This window comes from Gossypium arboreum, chromosome 2 (assembly GCF_025698485.1).
Source record: "Gossypium arboreum isolate Shixiya-1 chromosome 2, ASM2569848v2, whole genome shotgun sequence".
Lineage (NCBI taxonomy): Eukaryota > Viridiplantae > Streptophyta > Magnoliopsida > Malvales > Malvaceae > Gossypium > Gossypium arboreum.
Window position 1 is genome coordinate 73,347,399 of NC_069071.1, and position 23,973 is coordinate 73,371,371.

Here is a 23,973-nt window from a genome sequence, read left to right on the forward strand (position 1 = left end):
CATTTTAGTCCCGAACCAGCTTCGATGTATGTTTGGGGCCTTGTAGGCCTATATAAGGGACAATATACATATGTATGAATGAAACTGATTTGAAAGAAAATTTTATCGCTCGATTTTGTATGTGTGCTTGTGTTAAAGTCTGGTAATGCCTTAAACCCTATTTCAGTTTTGGATATGAGTGAGGGATGTTACACGATATGATGCAGTGGTAAACTATAAGTAGAAATATATTTTATTGAAAAGTCAAAATGGTGAATTGCTTCGTGTTGAATCTGATAAACTGGATGGATTAGCTAATGTGATTTTAGCAATATCAGCATAAAAATATGTCAGAAAGGGGTATGATGCTTATCTTGCATATATGATGGACACTAAAGTATATGAGTCAAAGATTCAGTCAGTGCTGGTAGTATGTGAATTCCCTGATGTATTCACAGAAGAATTGCCTAGTTTACCATCAGATAGAGAAGTAGAATTCTCTATAAAACTTGTTCTGGAAAGGACACCGATATCCATAACACTTACAGAATGGCTCCTATTGAGTTGAAAGAGTTGAGAGTATAGTTGCAAGAGTTGATAGACAGAGGTTTTGCTCGACCTAGTTACTCACTTTGGGCTGCGCCAATTTTATTTGTAAAAAAGAAGGATGGATCGTTGAGGCTGTGTATTGATTACAGATAGCTCAATAAAGTTACAATAAAGAACAAGTATCCATTGCCTCGGATCGATGACTTGTTTGAGCAATTAAAGTGTGCTACTATATTTTCAAAGATTGATCTCCGTTTTGGTTATTATCAACTTCAGGTAAAGGAATCGAATGTGCCAAAGATAGCTTTTGGAACCAGATATGGACACTATGAGTTTCTTGTGATGCCATTTGGCTTGAAAAATGCACCTGCAGTGTTTATGGATTTTATGAACAGAATTTTCAGCCCGTATTTGGACAGGTTTGTGATGGTAATTATAGATGATATTTTGGTTTACTCTCGAGATGAAAGTGAACATGCTGAACATTTGAGAATAGTGTTGCAAACCCTGCGAGAGAAATAATTGTACGCCAAATTCAATAAATGTGAATTTTGGCTACGAGAAGTTAGTTTCCTTGGGCATGTAGTTTCTGCTGAAGATGTCCGAGTAGACCCGAATAAAATTTCAACCATTGTAAATTGGAAACCACCGAAGAACGTCTCTGAAGTCTGAAGTTTTCTGGGACTAGCTGGTTATTATCAGAGTTTTGTCATTTTTTAATGATAGCCTCTCCGATGACTTGGTTGCTATAGAAAGATGTAAATTTTGAGTGGACTGATAAATGTCAGTAGAGCTTTGACAGATTAAAGGTTTTATTGACAGAATCACCTGTGTTAGTCCAGCCTGAATCGGGTAAGGAATTTATAGTTTACAGTGATGCGTCATTAAATGGTTTAGGCTATGTTTTGATGCAAGATAGTAAGGTAGTAGCCTATGTTTCACGACAGCTAAAGCCACACGAAAAGAATTACCCAACACATGATCTTGAATTGGAAGCCATAGTGTTTGCACTGAAAATCTGGCAGCATTACTTGTTTGATGAAAAATGTCACATATACACTGATCATAAAAGTCTGAAATATTTGATGTCATAGAATAATTTGAATTTGAGACAGTGTAGATGGCTTAAATTGCTGAAAGATTATGATTTTATTACTGACTACCATTCGGGGAAAGCCAATGTAGTGGTAGATGCTTTGAGCAGAAAATCCCTGTATGCTCTGCGAGCAATGAACACTCGATTGTCGTTGTCTGATGATGGTTCAATCATAGCTGAGTTAAACGCTAGAACAATGTTTTTATAACAAATTTTTGAAGCTCATAAAAGTGATAGCAAGTTGCAAGCAAGACGGGTACAAAGTGAATCACTCTTGATTTAGAATTTCAGATTGGAACTGATGGTTGTTTGTCATTCAGAGGAAGAGTATGTGTACCAACAGATTCTGAACTAGTACAGAAGATCCTGAATGAAGCTAATAATGGCAACATGTCTAGTCATCCTAGTAGTAATAAAATGTATAACGATCTGAAAAAAATGTACTTATGGCCGGGAATGAAACGAGATATTTCTGAGTTTGTATCTAAATGCTTGGTATGTCAGCAAGTAAAAGTTGAACATTAGTTACCTTCTGAACTATTACAGACAATTACGATACCAGAATCGAAATAGGAAAGAATTACTATGGACTTTGTATCGGGGCTACTCCTGTCTCCAAAGAAGAAAGACGCCATTTGGGTAATTCTTGATTGGTTGACTAAGCCTGCACACTTTATTCCGGTACGTATGGATTTTTCCTTGGATAGATTGGTTGAGTTATATGTTTCTTAGGCAGTCAGAGCCTCGGTTTACTTCTCGATTCTGGAGCAAATTGCAAGAAGCTCTGGGTACTTAGCTACACTTTAGCACTACATTTCATCCCTAAATAGATGGTAAATCTGAATGGGTAATACAGATCTTGGAAGATATGCTTCAGTGTTGTGTACTTGAGTTTGAAGGTAACTGGGAAAGGTATTTGCCTCTAGTTGAATTTGCTTATAATAATAGTTATTATTCTAGTAGTAAAATGACACCGTATGAAGCCTTGTACGGTCGCAAATGTAGAACTCCATTATAATGGACAGAACTTAGTAAGAAAAAGTTACACGGAGTTGACTTGGTCTGAGAGACCAAAGAAAAAGTGAAGGTAATTCGAGACAGCCTGAACGCAGCCTTTGATCGACAAAAGTCTTATGCTAATTTGAAAAGTAAAGAAATTGAATTTCAGGTTTGTGACAAGGTATTCTTGAAAGTGTCACCTTGGATGGAAGTACTCCGGTTTGGTCGTAAAAGAAAATTGAGTCTACGGTTCATTGGACCATATAAGATTACAAAAAGAATTGGACCAGTTGTATATCAGTTAGCTTTACCACAAGAGCTAATCCTTCACATGTTATCTCTCCGATAGAGGTGGAGATCCAGCCTGATATGACATATGGTGAGGAGCCAATCAAAATCTTAGCTTGGGAAACAAAGGAGTTAAGAAATAAAATGGTAGCTTTGGTAAAAGTTCTTTGGTAAATGCATGGTATTGAGGAGGCTACCTGGGAACCGGAGGATACAATGAGAAAGCAATACTCGAATCTTTTTACTGGTAAGATTTTTGGGGACGAAAATCCCTAAAAAGGGGAGAGTTGTAACAGCTCATTTTTAGTGAAATCAGAACAGTGGTTTCGAGACCACAAACTCGATCCAAAATATATTTTATTTTTATTTTACCATATGGCCCGTAATATGATAGGAAAGACGTTTGAAAATTTTGATATGAAAACTTTATCAATTTAGTGCCTAATTACAAGAAGAACTAAATCGCATAAAATACGAAAGTTGAATTCTAGTAGCTATGAGGATCAAATAGCTATGGAATTCAAAACTTAAAGTCCTTATATGGTAATCAGACCATTAATAAAAGTATGTGGATTTTTATGTTGACTCATCCATGGAATTATAGAAAAAGACAAGGGACTAAATTGAAAATACCAAAATACTTAATTAATTAAAAGATAAAAATAAATTATATCATCTTATTTTCATCATCTTCAACCTAAAATCACATGGAAACCCTAGGAGAGAGAAAGAAAGCTTCCAAGGCCTAATTGGGTAAGTTTCCTTATCCTGTTTTTAGTAATTTTGGCATTTTTGAAATTGGGATAGCTTAATCTCTCTATTTGAGGGATTAATTTGAAAAGTTATTAAGGTATGAAAATGGGTCATGGATGTATTATGCTAGAAATTAGAAATTTATGGTAGAAAATGAAAGATTATTGATAGGTAAACAACTTTTGCAAGCTGATTTTTGATAAAAACTTGATTTAGGGACTAAAATGTAAACTTGTGAAATTCAAGGAAAAATTCTAAAATTTTATGTAAACATGTGCTGGAAAATTTGTAATGGGGTTTTGGTTAGGCTTGGAATAGGGAGTAATTTGTACAAGTTTCATTTTCAGGACCTAGAGACAAAAATGGAATTTTTAGAAAAGTTAGGGGCAAAATGGTAATTTTACCTAGGACGTAAACTGAGTCCGTTTAAGTATGAAATGTATGAAATTGATGATTTAATTCATTTATATAGATTCAAAAAACACAAACTCGAGGTTAGATCGAGGAAAGGAAAAGATTTTGGATTAGTAGATTATTACACGAACAAGTGTCGAGGTAAGTTCGTGTAACTTAATCGGGTATGTAATTCTATTAATTGAATATTGTGTTTGTATGTAATGTGATTTATGTTGATGTGCTTATTTCTATGCTGTGATGAAAAATTGGTACATGCTTGAAATGATGAAAAAGGGGTTAAGTCCTGGTTGAATATTGAATTCTGATGAATGTATATGCTTTTCCGAAACTAATAAGGTCCTGTATTTGTTGCGGACGAGATTTAGCTCAAACGAGTAATCCCAATGACCTTTTTATAAAAAGGATTTATCCTGGACGGGTAATCCAGATATAATATGTCTCGAGCACACGTTCTGATTAGGGTTTAGCTCGAATTGGTAACCCTAATTAAGCTCTTGTGAGCATATGCTATATAAAGTATTTAGCCTGGACTGGTATTCCTGTTATACAACATGTGGCTCGTGGGTGCGTTCCTTGGTTTGTACCCTAAGGGGTACCCTCGATAAGAATTGACAAATTAATGAATCGTACACCTCGAGTGTACTACTTGAGCCTTTTTCAGAATTTCAATAATTCTATGGACATATAACTCTTGACTTGGCATGAAAATCTTGAATAAAATGATAATGAATTGAAAGAATATTGCTTGACGAGCTTACCTATGTTACTTGATTTATATGAATAGTTGGTGACTAACATGTTTGATGAAATGTATGTGATTAGGCCATTTAGCCAAGTGGATAGAAACATAACATTATATGCCTAGATTTTAATAAACAAGATTGATAAGTTTAGTTTCTGTTATACGAACTTACTAAGCTTGTAATGCTTACTCCTTTTATTTTTCCCCGTTTATAATGCTTGGAAGCTCGTGAAAGTTGGAAGATTATGGAGCATTGTCACACTATCAACTAGCATTTAGGTTATATTTCGTGAAATCATTTTGGTGCAATGGCATGTATAGGGAAACTTGGCCAATAGTGGCTTGAATGTCGTTTTGTAACCTAGCCATTGAAATCACTAGTGGTGGTTCATTTTGGATATGATTTAGTAAACTATTATGGTATATATATATATATCCACATATGTTATGCTAACTTCATGTGACCTAATGTTGTGAATGCCTAAGTTAAGTTAAGGTGCATTTGAAACCATGTATGCATGAAATGGTATGCCTTGATGAATGATTGATTTGTTGAATTGAAATGCTTGAATTGGTTGGTATTGGTTGTGAATTTCAAGTGCAGGTTTTTGGGTGATTTTTGGGTGAGAAATGAATCTAGGAAATGGCTTCATTTTGTCCACACGGGCAGACACACGGGCGAGTGTCTAGACGTGTGTGACACATGGCTTGGTAACACGGGCATGTGGTTAGGCTGTATGTCCCCTGTACCCTAATTTGGAGGAACAGAAAGCTCAGAATTGAGCACACGGGCAGAGAACACAGGCATGTGTCTTAACCGTGTGTGCCACACGGCCTAAAACACGAGTGTGTGTCTTGGTCGTGTGAAACCTACACCTAATCCGAATTAATTAATTAACCACACGACCTAGCACACAGGCATGTGGCATGGTCGTGTGTCAAGTCAAAGAGGTACACGGGGTCAAACAGACCTCTAACACGGGTGTGTCCAAGGGTCACACGGGCGTGTCCCTTGGACCACACGGGCGTGTGAGCCCTGTACCCTGGAAAAATTTTGTAATTTCACGGAAAAATTCTTAGAGATCTCTATTAAGTCCCAATTCGATTCTTTGGACCTCAGGGGTCCAATTAAGGGACGTTATGAATAATCTTGGTTAATGAATAGTGACTTGCATGAATTTTGTTCTAAATGTTCTAGTAATGCTCTGAATTCCTATTTTCGTGATAGGTACGGTTAGGGGTGTTACACAAGGTGAACCCTTCGATAAACTTACAATAGTACCCGGCTGAACCAAGGAAACTTCACATATTGAGAACATTTTTAGGTTGTTTCTATTCAAGGATGGCCTCTATCTTTTTTGGATCTACTCGAATTCTTCTATGGATACCACATGCCCTAAAAACATAGCCAGAACTCACATTTACTTAATTTGTAATACAATTAATTTTCTCGGAGGATTTGCGAAACCTTTTAAAAGTGTTCATCATGTTCATGTTTAGTTTTAGAGTATACTAAAATGTCATTGATAAATATAATGATGAAATGATCAGGGAAGAGTTGGAACGCTTGATTCATTAGATCAATGAAGGCAACAGGAGCGTTGGTTAAACTGAATGGCATTATAAGGAATTCATGGTGGTCATATTGAGTTCTACATGCCATTTTGGGTACATCTTCCTCCTTTACCTTAAGTTAATAATACTCTGACCTTAGATCTATCTTTGATAACATCATTTCACCTTGAAATTGATTGAACAAGTCATCGATTCTAGGTAGAGAATATTTGTCTTTGATAGTCAGTTTGTTTAACCCCCGATAGTCTATACAAAGTCTTAGGGAACCATATTTCTTTTTGAAAAATAGGATTGGAGCTCCCTACGGTGAGAAACTAGGTCTTATAAACCCCATGATCCAAAAGCTTTTAAAGTTGGATTTTCTATTCTTGCAACTCTTTGGGTACCATACAATAAGGAGCAATGGATACTAGAGCAGTACTTGGCAACAGTTCAATTCCAAATTCTACCTCACGATCTGGAGGTAACCGTGGTAACTCCTCAAGAAACACATCTAGAAATTCCATAACAGTTCAAATGCTATCTAAGGCAAAACTATTTGCATTCCCATCCATTATAAATTCAACCTTATATTCTGCCATGGTCATATCCCCTTGCTTCAACTAAATAACTCAAGCATTCAGCTGGAATGACGGAAATGTGCAAGTGTATAGAATCGTATCAAGTGATAAAGTGACAAGTAAATGTCAAGTTATCGTACCCACAGGGACTATGCATGTAATAGCCCATTTTTCAGTAGTGTCAGAAATAGTGGTTTCGAGGCCACAAATCCGATGAGTAAGTTCGTAAATATTATTATTTGATATTTATGAGTCAAATATGGTTTTAAAGAAGTTTTTGATTTGGTAATTTATGTCTTATAAATGATTTATTAAGTTCAAGTTGTAAGACCCAGGTCAAGTGGTTTTAGAACATAAGGTATTAGGACCTCGTTTTTATAAACATAGTTGTAAATATTTTTATAAATATATATAGAATGTCATTAAGGTGTTATGAAAGCTTCATTAAGAAATTTTAACGTTTCAATAGTTAATTAACTAAAAAGGACTAAATTGTAAAGCATGTAAAATTTAATCACTTTTAGATTTGAATGATTAATGGCTTAATTATTATAAGTGGAAGGAAAAATATACCATATGTAACATCTCGAATTAGGGCCTAGTAGGAACAGTGGTTTCGAAACAACTAATATGAGATAGAAATAATTATTTTATAGATGTTATGAGGTCCATGATATATATGCATGCCTATGTAAAAATATCGATGAGAAATTTTACCGATAAGGTGTCCAATTGAGTTCTCAGGACTAAATTGTAATAAGTGAAAAACATGTGTTCTAGTTGATTTAAGGGCTTAATTGTGATGAGATTTGAAAATTTGAAGTCCTTATTTGGAATTAGACCATTATATATCATTATGGACAAAAATGGAGATAGAAGGGATAAAATATCAAAGTTTTAATAGAAGGGCATTTTGGTCCATTAGTTATTAAAAGAATTAAAAGGGAACAATAGTCAAAATTTGTGTCCATCTTCATCCTCCTTGGCCGAATTTTACAAGAAGCCATAGCTAGTGTTTTTTTAGTCTTTCAAGCTCAAAGTAAGTGCATCCTAGCCCCGTTTTTAATGTTCTTTATATTTTTGAAATCCTCGTAGCTTGATTTAGCTATTTCTACCCTTAATTTGAGCTAGGGTTCATGTTCAAAAACATACCCATGAAGGAAATGCTTATGCTTTGATGTCTAATGGAAGAATATGGAGGTTTGAGGTGTGATAAACAACTTTTACAAGGTGGTTTTTGGTGAAATTGATAAAAAAGAACTTAATTGTAAAAGTTGTAGAAACTATGTGTAAATGTGTGAATAAATGAAATTTGGGTTGGTATAAGAGGGAAAATGATTCGGCTAGGGTTGAATAATGAGAAAAATGGGTACTTTTCTTTTTACGAGCCTAGGGGCCATTTTGTAATTTTGTGAAATTTTAGGGGCAAAATTATAATTCTACCATTTCGTGATTTTTGGACTGGTTTGAATAGTGTGTGTATTAAATGAGCTAAATGTGCTATTATAGATCAAGAGGGACAAGGGATAGACCTTGACCGAGGAAAAGGTAAGGTTGTGGACTAAGTTACAAATTGTCGTATTTTGCACCGAGGTAAGTTGTGTGTAAGTAATTTAAAATTTTCGTTATCATGTGTTTAATAATTGATTTTCTATGATGTATGTATGAATGCTCTAATGAAATTGGCTTGTGACGATTTATTGAATGTTTGGTGATAACTTCATATCTCAGAAGTCCCGGATGAACTCGAGGAATGCTCAGGATTCGAATATCATGACACCATGGCCAATGAGAGCCAATGTAAGACCATGTTTGGGACATGGCATCTGCGTTGATTTGAGAGCCAGTGTAAGACCTTGTCTGGGACATGGCATCGGCGTTGATATGTGTGCTAGTGTAAGGCCATATCTGGGATATGGCATCGGCATCGGTATGTGGTTTCTTGTAAGACAATATCTAAGATATGGCATTGATATGAGATTTCATGTAAGGCTATGTCTGAGACATGGCATCGATGTGAGGCCCCGTATAAGACAATGTCTGAGACATAGTATCGACACCGACATAAGACTTCGTATAAGACCATATCTGGGATATGGCATCGATATCTGGATCCATGTAAGACCATGTCAGGAACATGGCTTTGGCATTTTATATGGTGTATGATGATTCCGAACGTCCTTTAGTATTCCGGGTAAATCAACGAACCATTCAAGATTATGGCTAATAATGTGGGGTAGAATGAGTAATAGTGCATGGTACAGGTATGTACGTAAACCTCATGAGTTTTGGACTCCATTCATGTTGGGAAATTTGGTATGGTTATGAAAGACTAAGATAAGCATGATGTTCAAAGGCATTTATTATCAATTCTCAATGTGTTCAATACGTGTGATATGATAATGTGTTAGTAATTGATAGCATGTTTAATCCATGAATTTCATGACTTATGTTGTTTATTATTTGCACATGACTTACTAAGCTATATGCTAACCCCTCTCTTTTTTCCTCTTTCTTATAGTATTGCCAGGCTAGTTTGGGGATCGTAGACGTCAGAGTTCAAGTCACACTATCAACAGATCTTTTAGGGTATAATTAGTTTACTACAAATAAATATGGCATGTGTAGGGGACTTAATATTTTGTTTTATGTGTCATATTTATCATGTATGAGTTAAAGCTATGGATGTTTAAGTAACTCTTTTATGCCATGACAGTCACCATTGGCATATGAGTGTGTGTAGGGGTTGTCAAGGGTGACAAGAGGCTTGAAAAATAGCCTCGAAGTTGTCCACATGGGTAGACACACGGGCATGTGTCTAGGCCATGTGTGATACACGGTCAGCCCCATAGGTGTGTAGTCTGGTCGTGTGTCCCCTGTAACCTAGTTTTACAACTCAGTATGCATGGTAGTAAACACACGGGCAGAGACACAGTTGTGTGTCTCAGCCTTGTGAAGGACACGGCCTCAGGACATCGGCGTGTGCCCAGGCCATGTGAAGTCTGTACCTTAATTGTGAAAATTAAATTTGCAACACGGCTTGGCACACAGGCATGTTTCCCTTAATTAATGATGACGTCACAAACAGAGAGTTACACGGCCTAGAGACACGGGTGTGTCAAGGGCACACGGGCGTGTCCTTGTACCCACACGGGCGTGTGACCTTTTTTTATGAAAAATTTCCTAAATTTCACGGTTTAGTCTCGAACCACCCCCAATGTAAGCTTTGGGCCTTGTAGGCTTGTATTAGGGTCGATTCGCATGTGCATGTACAGTTTTGTGTTCAAAAGAAATTTTATGGCTCAATTTTGTATGTACGTTTATGTTTTAGCCCAGTAATGCCACAGGTAAGGGGTGTTACACCATTTTTAATTAGTGGGATGGAAAAAGGACTTTAAATTTTTGTTTTATTCATTTTTAAATGTTAAAAATAATTAAAATAAGTAATAAAATTAAAATAAAAGAATAAAAGGTTAAAATATAAGTAAACATAATGGTTTTCTTCTTTAAGGGGGTTTTCTTCATCACTGAATGTCTATGGAAATGAAGGTAGGTTCAGCCATGGATAAAGTTATGCATATCAATATCGAGTGGAAAATCGAGCTAAATGAAAAATTACTAAATTGCCACTATACTTTGACATTTTTGTGATTTGGCCAAGTAAGTTCGTATGGTTAAAATTATTATTTTTATACATAGGTGATTGGTATTACATGATATAATATATATGTTCCATTATTGGAAATGAATCATTATTTGAGTTATAATATTGAAATTGATGCTCAGTTTGAATTGAACGAGGGATAGAGTACATTTGTGGTTTGGTGTATTACGAGAGTTTGGAGTGGAGATGGTATTGGATGAAGATATCTGTATATTAAACAAGTAAACGAAGGTTCAACATCTGTTGCGAAATTTCGCGTTATACTTTCTGTTCGATGTGATTCGGGTGGATCACTCTTATGAGCTTTTGTTGGTGTGCTTCGGGTGGATAAGTTCTTATGAGCTTCGGTTCATCTCTTATGAGCTTATGTTGGCGTGCTTTAAGTAAACCAGCTCTTATGAGCTTCTGTTTGGCATATTTCGATTGGACCAGCTCTTATGAACTTCTATCTGGTGTGTTTATTCTATCTGATGATGTACTCTTCGCCATAAGTCATTTTTTGAATGAAAAATCTCGATAAGTTAATCTATTTAATGAATTTGAAAGATTTGTTATTTATTGAATATTGAGCTGAACAGAAATGAATTCAACAGTTGAGATTGTGGATGATGCTTAGGTTTTTGCTAAACTTATGGATACATTATATCATATTTAATATTAATGATATACATTGAAATGCTAAATGAAAAAAATGGGAATAGCTTATGTTCATGAAAAGGTTGTATGATCCGAAAGGTGTATTTTCATACAAAATGGTTTATCATGTGATTGACCCCAAATGAATTGTATGCATAAAAGCACCAACTTGTGTATTTATAATGGTGATTAGGCTTATGTCAAGCTTAAGATTATGATTGATGTTTATGCTTATGTCTAGTATAATACAAAGGAAACGGGTAAGAAAAGGTAATGAAACAGCAAGTTCATTATTGAAATGTGATATAATGAAAAAGGGATTGATGAATTGAATGATGTACTTATATATGAGAAATTATGTAACAACCCAATTTTCAGTGGTGACACAACAGTGGTTTTGGGACCACAAATTTCTATCGTATTGACTCGTAAACATTATTTTTAGAATATTTATAGAGTCATTAGATTCGTATTAAAATTTGGTTTAGAAATATTAACATTTAGATAGTTAATTAAAGAAAAATGACAAAATTGAAAAAGGTGCAAAAGTTAGTGATTAATTTTATTGAATAATTAAATAGTTTATAAACTATATGAGGAGAAATCAATATAACAATTAGTCCCAAATGAATTTAGTTGGACGGTTAAATAAAGTAAAATGACAATATAAAGTAATTATAATGACAAATTTCTAAATTAAACTAAGTTAAAACAAATTTAATTAATGAAAGAAACAAAAGTCACTTTCATTTTCTTCTTCAATGGTCGAAAGCCATAGCTAGGGTGAGGAGAGGCTTCAACTAGCATTAAAAAGCTTGCATGTAAGTCCATTTTAATCTCGATTCTTGTAATTGTTATGTTTTTGAGATCGTTGCAACTAGGTCCAGCTAGCCCGTATTTCTGTTTTTGATTCTATTAAAAATTTTGGAATTTTCCATTTATGTATATTCAATATTTTTGATGAATACCATGTATTTGGAACTTTGATTATGTTATTTGATGAATTTGTAAAGAGATTTTTGTTAGATTTTGATTTTTAGGATTAAATTGTAAAAATGTCAAAATATTAGGATTGGATAGTGAATTTGATGTTTATTAGGCGCTACTAGAGGGCCTAGCCTATTGGTTAATTTGATGAAATTTGAGTTAAAGAACTAAATTGCAAAAATGGTAAAAGTTTAGGGTAATTGTGTAAATTTTGAAAAGTAAAAGGGTATTAATTTTAAATGGTTTAGAAATGAAATATGTGTTAGCAAATGACGAATTTTACATTTTAGATCAAAATCCTGTAGATACTCATGGAAAAGGAAAAATAGCGGAATAGTCCTTAAAAATACTCAGTTTGGATTGAACGCAAGATTTGAGTACATTCGTGTTTGGTGTATGACAGGGGTTTGGAATAGAGATGGTATTGGAGGGAGATATCCAAATATTACCCAAGTAAATCGAGGTTTAGCATTTGTTGGGAACTCTGGTGTTTTACTTTCTATTTGGTGTGATTTGGGTGGATCAGCTCGTATGAGCTTTTGCTCAACTCTTTTGAGCTTCTTTTTAGCTCTCACGAGCTTCTATTCAGCTCTCATGAGCTTCTATTCAACTCTCATAAGCTGAACAAAAGCTTGAAAGAGTTGAACAGATGCTTCTGTTGGCATGTTCAGGTGGGCTAGCTCTATAAGCTTCTGTTGACAATGTACTCTTACCCGTTAGTTGTTCTTCGAATGGAAAATTTTGGTAAGGTAATCTTTTAATGAATTTTAAAGATATGTTGTTTATTTCATATTAATCTGAACATGGATGAATTTATCGATTGAAGTTGTGAATGACAGGGAGTTCTCTTGGATTATTATTATTTTTGAATTATTATAGTTAGTTCGATAAGATTTATCATATAACTCGTACAGCTTACTAAGCTTCATTAAGCTTACTTGTGTTGTTTAATGTCATTGAAGATTTTCAGAAGGTTGGACGATCGAATAGGCACTATCTCGGTAGTCTTTGAAACGTTTTAATTTGGATTATATGACATGTATAGGCTTTTGTACGATTTTGGTTAATGTTTGGCTTATGTAAATGTTATGAATGATATTTTGTGCAAACAATCAACTTACATATTATATGAGAATGAGGTGTAATTGATATGCTAGTTTGTATGGTATATATATAATTTAATTGTTATGATTGTGGTACCTTTGATAGGTATGTTGATTAGGTATTGCTTGAGTGAAATTTTATATAATTGTGAATTGAATCATGGTTTATGTTGTTGTAAAATTTTATATAATTGTGGTACCAATGAGGGTACATTGGTTAGGCACATATTAGGTTGATTTTGATGTGTTTTTTGCTCTATTAATGTCATTTTGAATTGGTATTTTGGTTGGTATTTGAGTTTCTTAAAGTCTAAGCAAACTTGAAATGGTAAAATTGTGTTTTAAGGTTCATTTTGAGGCCACAAGGCCATGTGTCTTAGCCGTGTGTAACACACGACCGTGTGTCCCCTGTAGGTTTATGGCCTGCAAGTAAGGCAATTACACGGCCTAGCACACGGCCTGGCACACGGGCGTATGGCTTGGTCATGTGACCCAAGTTAGTGAGTTACACGGGCATGGACATGAGCTGGGACACAACCGTGTGTCCCTATTTTGAATGTCCACACGGCTTGAGACACGGGTGTATGTCTCAGCCGTGTGATTCACACGGCCATGTGACCTTTATAGTCCAAAAATTTCAAATTTTTCCTAAAATTTCCAAAAGTTTTCAATTTAGTCCCAGATTGTTTCTATAGTATTTTTAGGGCCTTAAGGCTCGATTAAGGGACATTATGAATGTATTTGAATGAAATTTAATTATGTTTGTATTCATGTTTGATTTGAATGGTTTACTATTCTATTGGTCCGGTAATACTCTGTAACCCTATTTCGGAGATGAATACAGTTAGAGGTGTTACATTTAGTGGTATAAAAGCTACGGTTTAGTTGATTCTCGGACTGAGTGTAATGTGTGAAATGTTTAGAATTACGTGCCATATAAATCTTTGATAGTGTGATGTGTTTGATCTGATCTAACCTTTGTTTTCTTATAGATTGAAATGATGTCAAATGGATTTGATTGTGCTAACAATGATGAGGTTAATAGTAATTTACCGACTTCTGATCATGGGACGAGCAGTACTGTTCTGATTCCTTCGACTCAAAAACATGAGCTTAAAAATATGTTCTGTGGGTATATGAACCAGTGGTTCAGTGAGTTTATGAAAATGAAAAAATTAGCTCAATGACCTCTACCCTCGATTGTACTGCCTATTATACCGCATGTTGTACCTCCGGTTGCACCTCCACATTCCTCTGTGAATAAGCCTAATAGATGTATTCAGATTGAGAAACTTAGAAAGTGTGGTGCTGAAGAAATTCAGGGTAGATCAGAGGATGATTCGGTTAAAGCTGAGTACTGGCTTGAAAATATATTACGGGTTTTCGACGAAATGGATTGCTCTCCTGATGATTTTCTTAGATGTGTTGTTTCGTTATTGAAAGAGGAAGTGTATAGTTGGTGGTCTACGATAATAGCTATGGTATCGAGGGAGAAAATTTCCTGGGAATTTTTTTAGACCGAGTTTAAAAAGAAATATTTTGGGAAAATGTATTTGCACAAGAAAAAGAGAGAATTTCTTGAGTTACGTCAGGAAAATAGGTGAGTAGCTAAATACGGGAGATAATTTGTGTATCTCAGTAAATATGCCAGAGAAATTGTTCCTACTAAAGAAAAGATGTGTATCCAGTTTGAAGATGGTCTGAATGATGAAATCCCAATAATGATCAGAGGTGATAAAATTTGAGAGTTTGTTGTTTTATCTGATCGTGCATAGAAAATGGAAGAAGTGTACAACTGCAAGATACAACGGGATAGACGGATTCGAGAGTTCCACAAGAGAGGTTCTTCCAAGTTGTATTCTACATCACTGACGAAGAAGACTAAAGATAATTTTAGCTGAGCTACTTTAGTGTTTGAGTATTCGAACAAGAATAAGACGATTCAGTAGGATTTCAGAGTACTGACTAAACCAGCTGATAGTGTGGCAAGTGTACGAAATGCTTCGAAGCCTAATTGTAGATATTGTGGGAAATATCATCTTAGCGAGTGTAAAGGTAAATCGGGAGCCTGTTATAGATGTGGATCGATTGATCATTTTATTTGGAATTGTCCTAAATCATCAAAAGAGGATGAAGATTAGAAAGAAAAAACAAATGTCTACCTCTCAGAAAAGTAGACGTCAGGGTCAGAATAGTATTATTGGGATTACTCGTACGGGAATGAAAGACATTGTCATTAGGCTAGAGGCTAGAGCACCTGCTCGTACTTATGTTATTTGAGCCAAAGAGGAAGCTACTACTCTAGATGTGATTGTTGGTATATTCTATCTCTTTGATGTTACTATGTATGCATTGATTGACCCTAGGTCAACTCATTATTATATTTGCACTACATTAGTAATAGAAAAGAAATTACCTATTGAATATACTAATTATGATATTCAAGTTACTAATCCACTAGGTCAGAGTGTGATAGTTAACTTAGTTTGTCGTAATTGTCCACTGAAAGTTAGAAGCTATGAATTCCTTGCTGATTTGATGTTGTTACCCTTTCAGGAATTTGATTTTATTCTGGGCATAGATTGGTTATCGTTGCTTGATTTAGTAGTAAATTGTAGATAGAAATGGATTGATTTGAAATTCCAGACAAGAGAGATGATTTCAGTTGAGTCTGAAAGTCCAAAAAATGTTGTTATAATTTATATCAGCTTTTACTGCTCAGAGATTGATACAAAAAGGTAGCAAAGCATTTCTAGCATATATTCTTGATATTAGAGATTCAGAAATGAAGCAAGATCAGTTACCAGCTGTTAGTGAGTTTGGTAATGTGTTTCCTGAAGAGTTGCCAGGTTTACCTCCTAATCGTGAAGTTGAGTTTGTGATTTATTTGGTTCCTAGAACTGTACCAATATCAATATCTCTATAACGTATGGCACTAGCTGAACGAAAAGAATTGAAAGCACAATTGCAAGAGTTATTAGACCAAGGGTTTATTCGACCAGGCATGTCTCCCTGGGTTGCACTTGCATTGTTAGTGAAAAAGATAGATGGCACTTTGAGACTGTGTATAGATTACAAACAGTTGAACAAAGTCATGATAAAAAATATGTATCCTTTGCCACGTAATGATGATTTATTTGATCAATTGAAAGGTGCCACAGTGTTCTCGGAGATAGATCTCAGATCCAGGTATTATCAATTGAAGGTTAAAGGCTGTGATGTGTTAAAGATTGCTTTTAGAACATGTTACGGTCATTATGAGTTTCTAGTAATACCATTTGGTTTGACTAGTGCCGTTACTGCTTTTGTGGATTTAATGAATCAGGTTTTTCAACCTCATTTGGATAGATTCGTTGTTGTGTTTATTGATGATATATTGATCTATTCCAAGATAGTATCCGAGCATGCTAAACATTTGAGAATCACATTACAAACTTTGAGAGAAAAATAGTTGTACGTAAAATTTAGTAAATGTGAGTTCTGGCTTCAAGAGGTTGGATTTTTGGGTCACATAGTATCATCCAACAGAATCCGAGTTGATATGAGTAAAGTTTCTACTATGATGAATTGGAAAACTCCGAAAAATATTTCAGAAGTGCGAAGTTTTCTGGGTTTAGCAGGTTACTATTGATGTTTTGTTAAAAACATTTCGATGATTGCTTCATCGATGACCAGATTATTATAGAAAAATGTTGAGTTTGTTTGGTCTGATAAGTGTCAACAGAGTTTCGCTCAGCTAAAGAACATGTTGACGGAAGCTCCGGTGTTGACTCAGCCTGAATCTGGAGTAGCGTATGTTGTTTATAGTGATGTCTCTCTCAACGGTTTGGGTTGTGTCTGATGCAGTCAGGAAAAGTAGTAGCCTATGTTTCTCGACAGTTAAATTTGCATTGAAAGAAGTATCCTACTCATGATCTTAAGCTGCCCACGATTGTATTTTCTTTGAAGATTTGGAGACATTATTTATACGACGAGAAATGTCACGTGTTCATAAATCACAAAAGTTTAAAGTATTTGATGACTAAAAAAGAACTGAATTTGAGATAAAGATGGTGGTTAGAGCTATTGAAAGATTACGATCTGGTTATTGATTATCATTCAGGAAAGGCTAATGTGGTTGCAGATGCACTCAGTCGAAAGTCATCATTGTTTGCACTATAAGTGATTAACGTTCATTTAGTTCTAAATGAAGATGGTTCTATATTAGTAGAGTTGGGAATGAAACACCTGTTTCTACAATGAATTTGAGAATTGTAAGATGAAGACCCGAAGTTGATGTTGAAATGGAAGATGGTTCAAAATAATTTGAGTTTAGAGTATAGTGTTGATGATAATGGTACATTGCGTTATCGCAATAGAATTTGTGTTCTGAATAATTTTGACTTGAAACATGATATTCTTCTGAAGCTTACAGTAGTAAGTACTCTATTCATCTAGGCCACGAATATGTATTGTGTGTTTGTGACGTGAAAGTATGTCTGGTTTAGTGGTTGTGTGCATGGAAGTGTCTGGGAAGTCATGGGTTCAAGCCTTGGCTTCCACAAAAAATTTGCTTTTTAAGGATAAAACTCCTATCTTTGGCCATTAAGGTTATAAGGTTATTTTGGTAAAAACATGACAAAATGGACCTGCTGGTCTAGTAGATAGTGGTGTGTGGAGTGTGCTAGTGGTCTGAGGTTCGAATCCCTACTTCTAAAATTGGAGATTATTTTTACTGATGGCCATGAGAGGAAGTTATGTTTGACCAAAACACCAAGAGTTGAATAACTATGTATGGAGTTGTCATTAGCCGAATCTGAGGAGTGGATAGGGGATTTCGGTTGTTGAAGTTGTAGACAGGAGGGATTTTAGGAGGAAATCAAGGATTTTTGAACTTGAAAGAGAGTTCTGCTGATTTTGAATTCTGCTTATCATAATTTCAGCTGGGACTTGACTCATCTCTTTTCAATTCCGGTTTCTGACATTACGCCAACTTTTTGTTCAGGTTGGAGGCTGAATTTGCTTCTAGTTTCTTTTTGCATTTTTGGTTTCTAAAATTCCAAAAGAAAAGTGCAACCAAAATTTCCTCTTTTCAAGTTTCGGTTCCTCTCTCTTGCTCTCTGCCCTTTTGTACAACCATTCTTTCAAATTTTCCTCTAGGCACTAGTGTTTTCTCTGAAAGTGGTTGATTCATCTCTTCTATTCTTTGGGCCGAAACACATTTTCCTTCGTCTCTTCTCTCTCAATATTTTTGCTTTCTCTTGCAAAAACCAAATGCCCTTTTTCAATTGTGTCGACTTTTAGGCTTGGATCTTGGCTGAATATTAGTTAGTCTTCTTCTCACGAAATTTTGATTTCTTTTTCTATGAGCCGAATGTATCATTCTCACTCATTCTTTTTTCCCCCTTAACGATTTTCATTTAACACTATGGTTTTGCTGTTTGTTGCTAGTGGCTCGATCTCAATATTCAAGGGGTTAGGCCAATTAGTCTTTCCCAACAAGTGATCTTTTCACTTGTGGTAAGTGCTTTAAGTGCTAGATATATTTATGTTGGGTTATAGATTCTTATGAATCGGTTAACTGTTTCGTGTGAAGGTTAAAGCATTGGAGAGAAAGCATTGATTTTGGGAAAAAAGTGGTTTTGAGATTGTTCGATTGTTAAGTAGCGATAAATTGGTTAAAGAATTTTCAATACTATGATTTTGGATTAACTACGAATATGGAATGATGGTGCGGTTGTTGTTACTCATAAGTGCTTTGATCTTAGAAGCATCTCAGCTACAATTTCATAACAGGTGTACGTAACAGTATGATTAGATGGGGAATGGCAAAAGCTGAAAAGCCGAAAAGCTGAAAAGTGGACTGTCAACACCACACGAGCGTGTGGTCGCCCGTGTGGTAGGCCGTATAACAAAACATGGCCGTGTAGTGGATGAGATGGCCATGAGCGGTTTCACGGTCAAAACAATATTGGCCCATTTTGGGTCGAACTGGGACGTGTAAGCCTAATGGGCCTGTGGGCCCCACACGAGAAAATCATACAAAAGTGTGGTAAATATTGGGCCAGGCTGTGTAAACCACATGGCTAAGGCCATTTCTGGTTTATGTGGGCCATACGAGCATGTGAGCCTACACGGGCCTACAATATAGGCTGTGGGCCCATTATCACCGATAGACTATTAAGGTTATAGGGGTCTCCCAAGACGCCCGTGGACCTACTGTTGGGTTGGTAAGTGTACCTAGACCCTTATTTTGTAAATGACTGATATACCCCTATGTGTTGTATGATTGTTTGAGCATGCCATTTTTTCTATATATACATTTATATTATGATGCATTGCATGAGGTGGGATATATGATTTTGGAGGAAGTGTACTAAAAAGCTATAAGCCTATTACTAGCAGCTCTGCTACAGATACTGTTTTAGTGCCGCAACCGGTGCTACTTGGAGTGTAGAGATGGGTGGGTCGATTTTATCCCCACATGGTGTGTAGGGTTGGTACAGAGATGGTGTGTAGAGGCTGGATTGGGTAGGATTTTCTGATTGCACACTATACTGATACTGTAATGGGCTTAGGCCCCACTGATACTGTTACTGAGTTAGGCTCAGGCCTAGACTGCTACTATTACTGATAAGGGCTAAGGCCGGCCTAGATTGTGTTTGCTCTGATTGATTGCTATTATAGGATTTCACACTGATAAACTATAATTTATACATATTTTTACCCCATGCTTAACACATTTTATGGATTATTTTTTCTTAGAATTGGTGAATTCGATGCTCCTAATGCCTTAATTTCATGTTTTATACTTAGGTGAGTATAGGAGAGCGAAAGGAAAGAGAAATGGGCCAAAAACGGAGAAAATGGGCCAACGTACGAAATCAACACGACCTGGACTTCCTCACACGAGCAGACCACACGGCCGTGTCAATTTGGCAGAATCGAAGCACGATACACACGGGTAGAACACACGCCCATGCCATTCTAACAGGCTCGAGCACAGCCTGAAGTAATCGCACGCGGGCGTGTCCCTACCGAGCCCAAGTTGTGTCCAATTCGGAAAAGGCTAATTTTGAGGGCTTTTAGGCATTCTGAAGCCTATAAATACACCATAAAGGAAGAGGAAAGGGGACGCGAAGAAAATGAGGCAGGGAACTACTCAAGGGAAGTCGATTGATCCATTTCAGAAGCCGGATTCACCATCAAGACTGAAGATCTCTCCTCAATTTCCCTTCAGGAGCTTTGGGTTTTCTTTATGTTTTGTATTCATTATTCTTCTGAGATGTTTTCCTTTTTAGTTATGAACTAAATCCCTCAAATACCTAAAGGGAATGAAACCTAAGACGAATCTTGTTATTATTTTTGAATTGTATGATAAATATTTAACTTGTTCTTAATTATGTGTTCTTAATTCTTGTTTTGATATCCCAGGATATTGATTCAAGATAAGCTCTTATTCAGAGGAGGAATAGACCCTGTCTAAGAGTACATTTGTCATAATTAAGTGGAGTTGATTGCGCACCTAGAGATAGGGTGACAAGAATTTGCCGAATTAGGGTGAAACCTAATAAGGGGAACCATAGATCGAGTTAATGCACCCCTAGGGTGTTAATTAGAGAAAAGTCTCAATTATTCAATCTAGGGATTAGACATTATTAGTCTTGAATAGGGATAATAACATAACTTAGGGATCTCTACGGAACAAGCTAGATGAATAAATCATCTGATTCGGAGTCAGAATAACAAGTGAAGTCTAGGTGGATTCTTCCTTAGGTATTGTCTTAATTCACTCGTTTTTCCAAAAGTAATTCCCCAATTCTATTTTCTGTGAATTCTTAGTTTAGATAATTAGTTTGTTAAAAAAAACCCCTTATTCTTAGGCAAGATAATAAAAAGATAGTCATTACTAGTACTTTTAGTTCCTTTGGGTTCGACAATCCGATTTTGCTAAAACTATACTACTGTTCGATAGGTACACTTGCCTACATTGTGATAATAGTTAGTTTCAAGAACGATTAATTATAAATATATAAAACTTACCTGTCACGAAAATCACGATCAAGTTTTTGGCGCCGTTGCCGAGGAACTAAGATATTAGGAATACTCAATTTTTATTACTTTAGCCATTTATTTTTCTTGCAAGTTAATTCTATTTTATTTTTATTTATTAATTTACTTTTTATTTATCTTGGCAGGTTTTTATAGTTTATGACTAGAAGAAACCCGTCAGGAGTACTACTTTTTGACAAAGAAATTGATCGCACAACTCGCAGAAACCAAAGAGAAATAAGGCGAAGCTTAAGATACACAGAGAACGAGCAAAAGAACGATATTCAAAACCCAACCGAGGAGATGGCTGAAAACCAAGACAATCAGCTACCTACTGCGATACCAGTTGAACTAGCAAATCAAAATCCTGCTCCTCGTACTATGTATGATTATGCTAAACCTACTTTAACAGGAACTGAGTCAAGTATAGTTAGACCTGTTATTGCTGCAAATAATTTTGAACTAAAACCTAACACTATTCAAATGATACAGCAATTTGTTCAGTTTGATGGTTTGCAGGATGAGGATCCAAACACTCACTTGGCAAATTTCCTGGAATTCTGCGATACATTTAAAATTAATGGCGTTACTGACGATGCCATTCGTCTTCGGATATTCCCGTTTTCATTGATGAACAAAGATAAATAGTGGTTGGACTCGTTACCACGAGGGTCAATTACTACTTGGGAACAAATGACCGAAAAATTTCTATTAAAATATTTCCCGCCGGCTAAAACATCCAAATTACGTAATGATATCTCTTCATTTGTGCAGATGGACTTAGAAACTCTTTATGATGCATGGGAGAGATACAAGGACATACTACGAAGGTGTCCTCACCATGGACTACCTCTATGGTTGAAAGTTCAAACATTCTACAATGGTGTGAACCCCTCGACAAGACAAATGATTGATGCAGCAGCGGAGGGAACCATCAACAACAAAACACCTGAAGAGGCTTACGAATTTATTGAAGAGATGTCACTGAATAACTATCAGTGGTAAGTCATGAGGACTAAGCCAACTAAAACAGCAGGCATTTATAACGTCAATTCGGTTACTATGCTGTCAAACTAGGTAGAACTTTTAAATAAAAAGATTGATGGTTTACTTGGTTCTACTCAGGTACATCCAGTAATGAGGTGCGAGACGAATAGAGGAGGAGCATGCACAGAGTATCAACCCTTCAACCCTAGCATCGAGGAGGGACAAGTCCAATATATGGGTAACAATAACTTTAGATCCCAAAATAACCCATATAGTAACACTTATAATGCAGGTTGGAGGAACCATCCCAATTTCTCGTGGGACGGTTAAGGAAATCAAATACTACAACATCCTCCGGGTTTTCAACAACCACCCTATCAACAGGAAAAAAAACTGAACCTTGAAGAGATGCTGTCTAAATTTATTTCGGTGTTAGAAACCTGTTTCCAGAACACCGAGACAACACTTAAAAATCAACAAGCGTCGATCCAAGGGCTCGAAACTCAGATAGGCCATCTGTCCAAACTAATTTCGGAAAGACCACTAGGAAGTTTACCTAGTAACATAAAATCAAAAGAGCATGTAAAATTAGTTACACTAAGGAGTGGGAAAGTGCTAGCAGAATCTGAAAAGAAGTTAACACAAGAAGCTGTGATAAGCGAAAGGGGGGAAGAAAAACCTAAAAATAGTGACAAACTAGTGCCGAAAGAATATAAACCACCAGTTCTATACCCAGCAAAATTGAAAAAAGACCGCATTGATGCATAATTCGGTAAGTTTCTTGAACTTTTTAAGCAATTACATATCAACTTACCTTTTGTTGAGGCCATCTCGCATATGGCTACATACACAAAATTTTTGAAGGAGCTTCTAACAAATAAAAGGAAGTTCGAGGACTTATCTACAGTAGAACTCAATGAGGAGTTCTTAGCCATACTCCAAAACAAACTGCCAACCAAACTGAAAGATCCGGGAAGTTTTACTATCCCTTGCTTAATTGGTAGTCTGAATGCTGAGAAAGCAGTAGCTGATTTAGGTGCTAGCATTAATTTGATGCCATATAAAATGTTCAAACAACTTGGTCTTGGGAAACCTAAACCATTAGGATGAGTATTCAATTAGCCGATAGATCTGTTAAATATCCTAGGGGTATTATAGAAGACGTACTTGTGAAAATAGATAAATTCATATTTCCTGTTGACTTTTTATGCTTGACATGGACGAAGATGTGGAAGTGCCCTTAATTTTAGGGCGCCCATTTTTAGCCACTGCTAGGGCTGTAATCGATGTGGGTGACGATAAATTGGTACTTAGAGTAGGTGATGAGGAGATTATCTTTAAAATTTATGATGCTATGAGGTTTTCTAGGGAACAGGATGATTCATGTTATTTTATTGACTCTATTGATCACACTAATCAAGACTCTTTTCAGGAAATTATACAGAAGGATACGACAGAACTATATCTAGCTCAAGAAGAAGAGACAGATGATGAACCTAATGAGCATTCTTCAAGACAAGTAGAATATGAGGGCATTAAGATAAATGATGAACCTAAGCAAAAACCCTCTATTGAAGAGCCTCCCAAACTGGAACTTAAACAATTAC

General features: G+C 35.9%; 1 non-coding gene across 1 annotated transcript; it reads right to left on the minus strand.

Moving 5' to 3' along the window:
• Positions 1-22,121: 22,121 nt before the first annotated feature.
• LOC128289945 (small nucleolar RNA R71) lies at positions 22,122-22,227 on the minus strand. The gene has a single exon (XR_008279585.1). It is a non-coding gene; the product is annotated as a small nucleolar RNA R71 (small nucleolar RNA).
• Between the last annotated feature and the right edge of the window lie 1,746 nt (positions 22,228-23,973).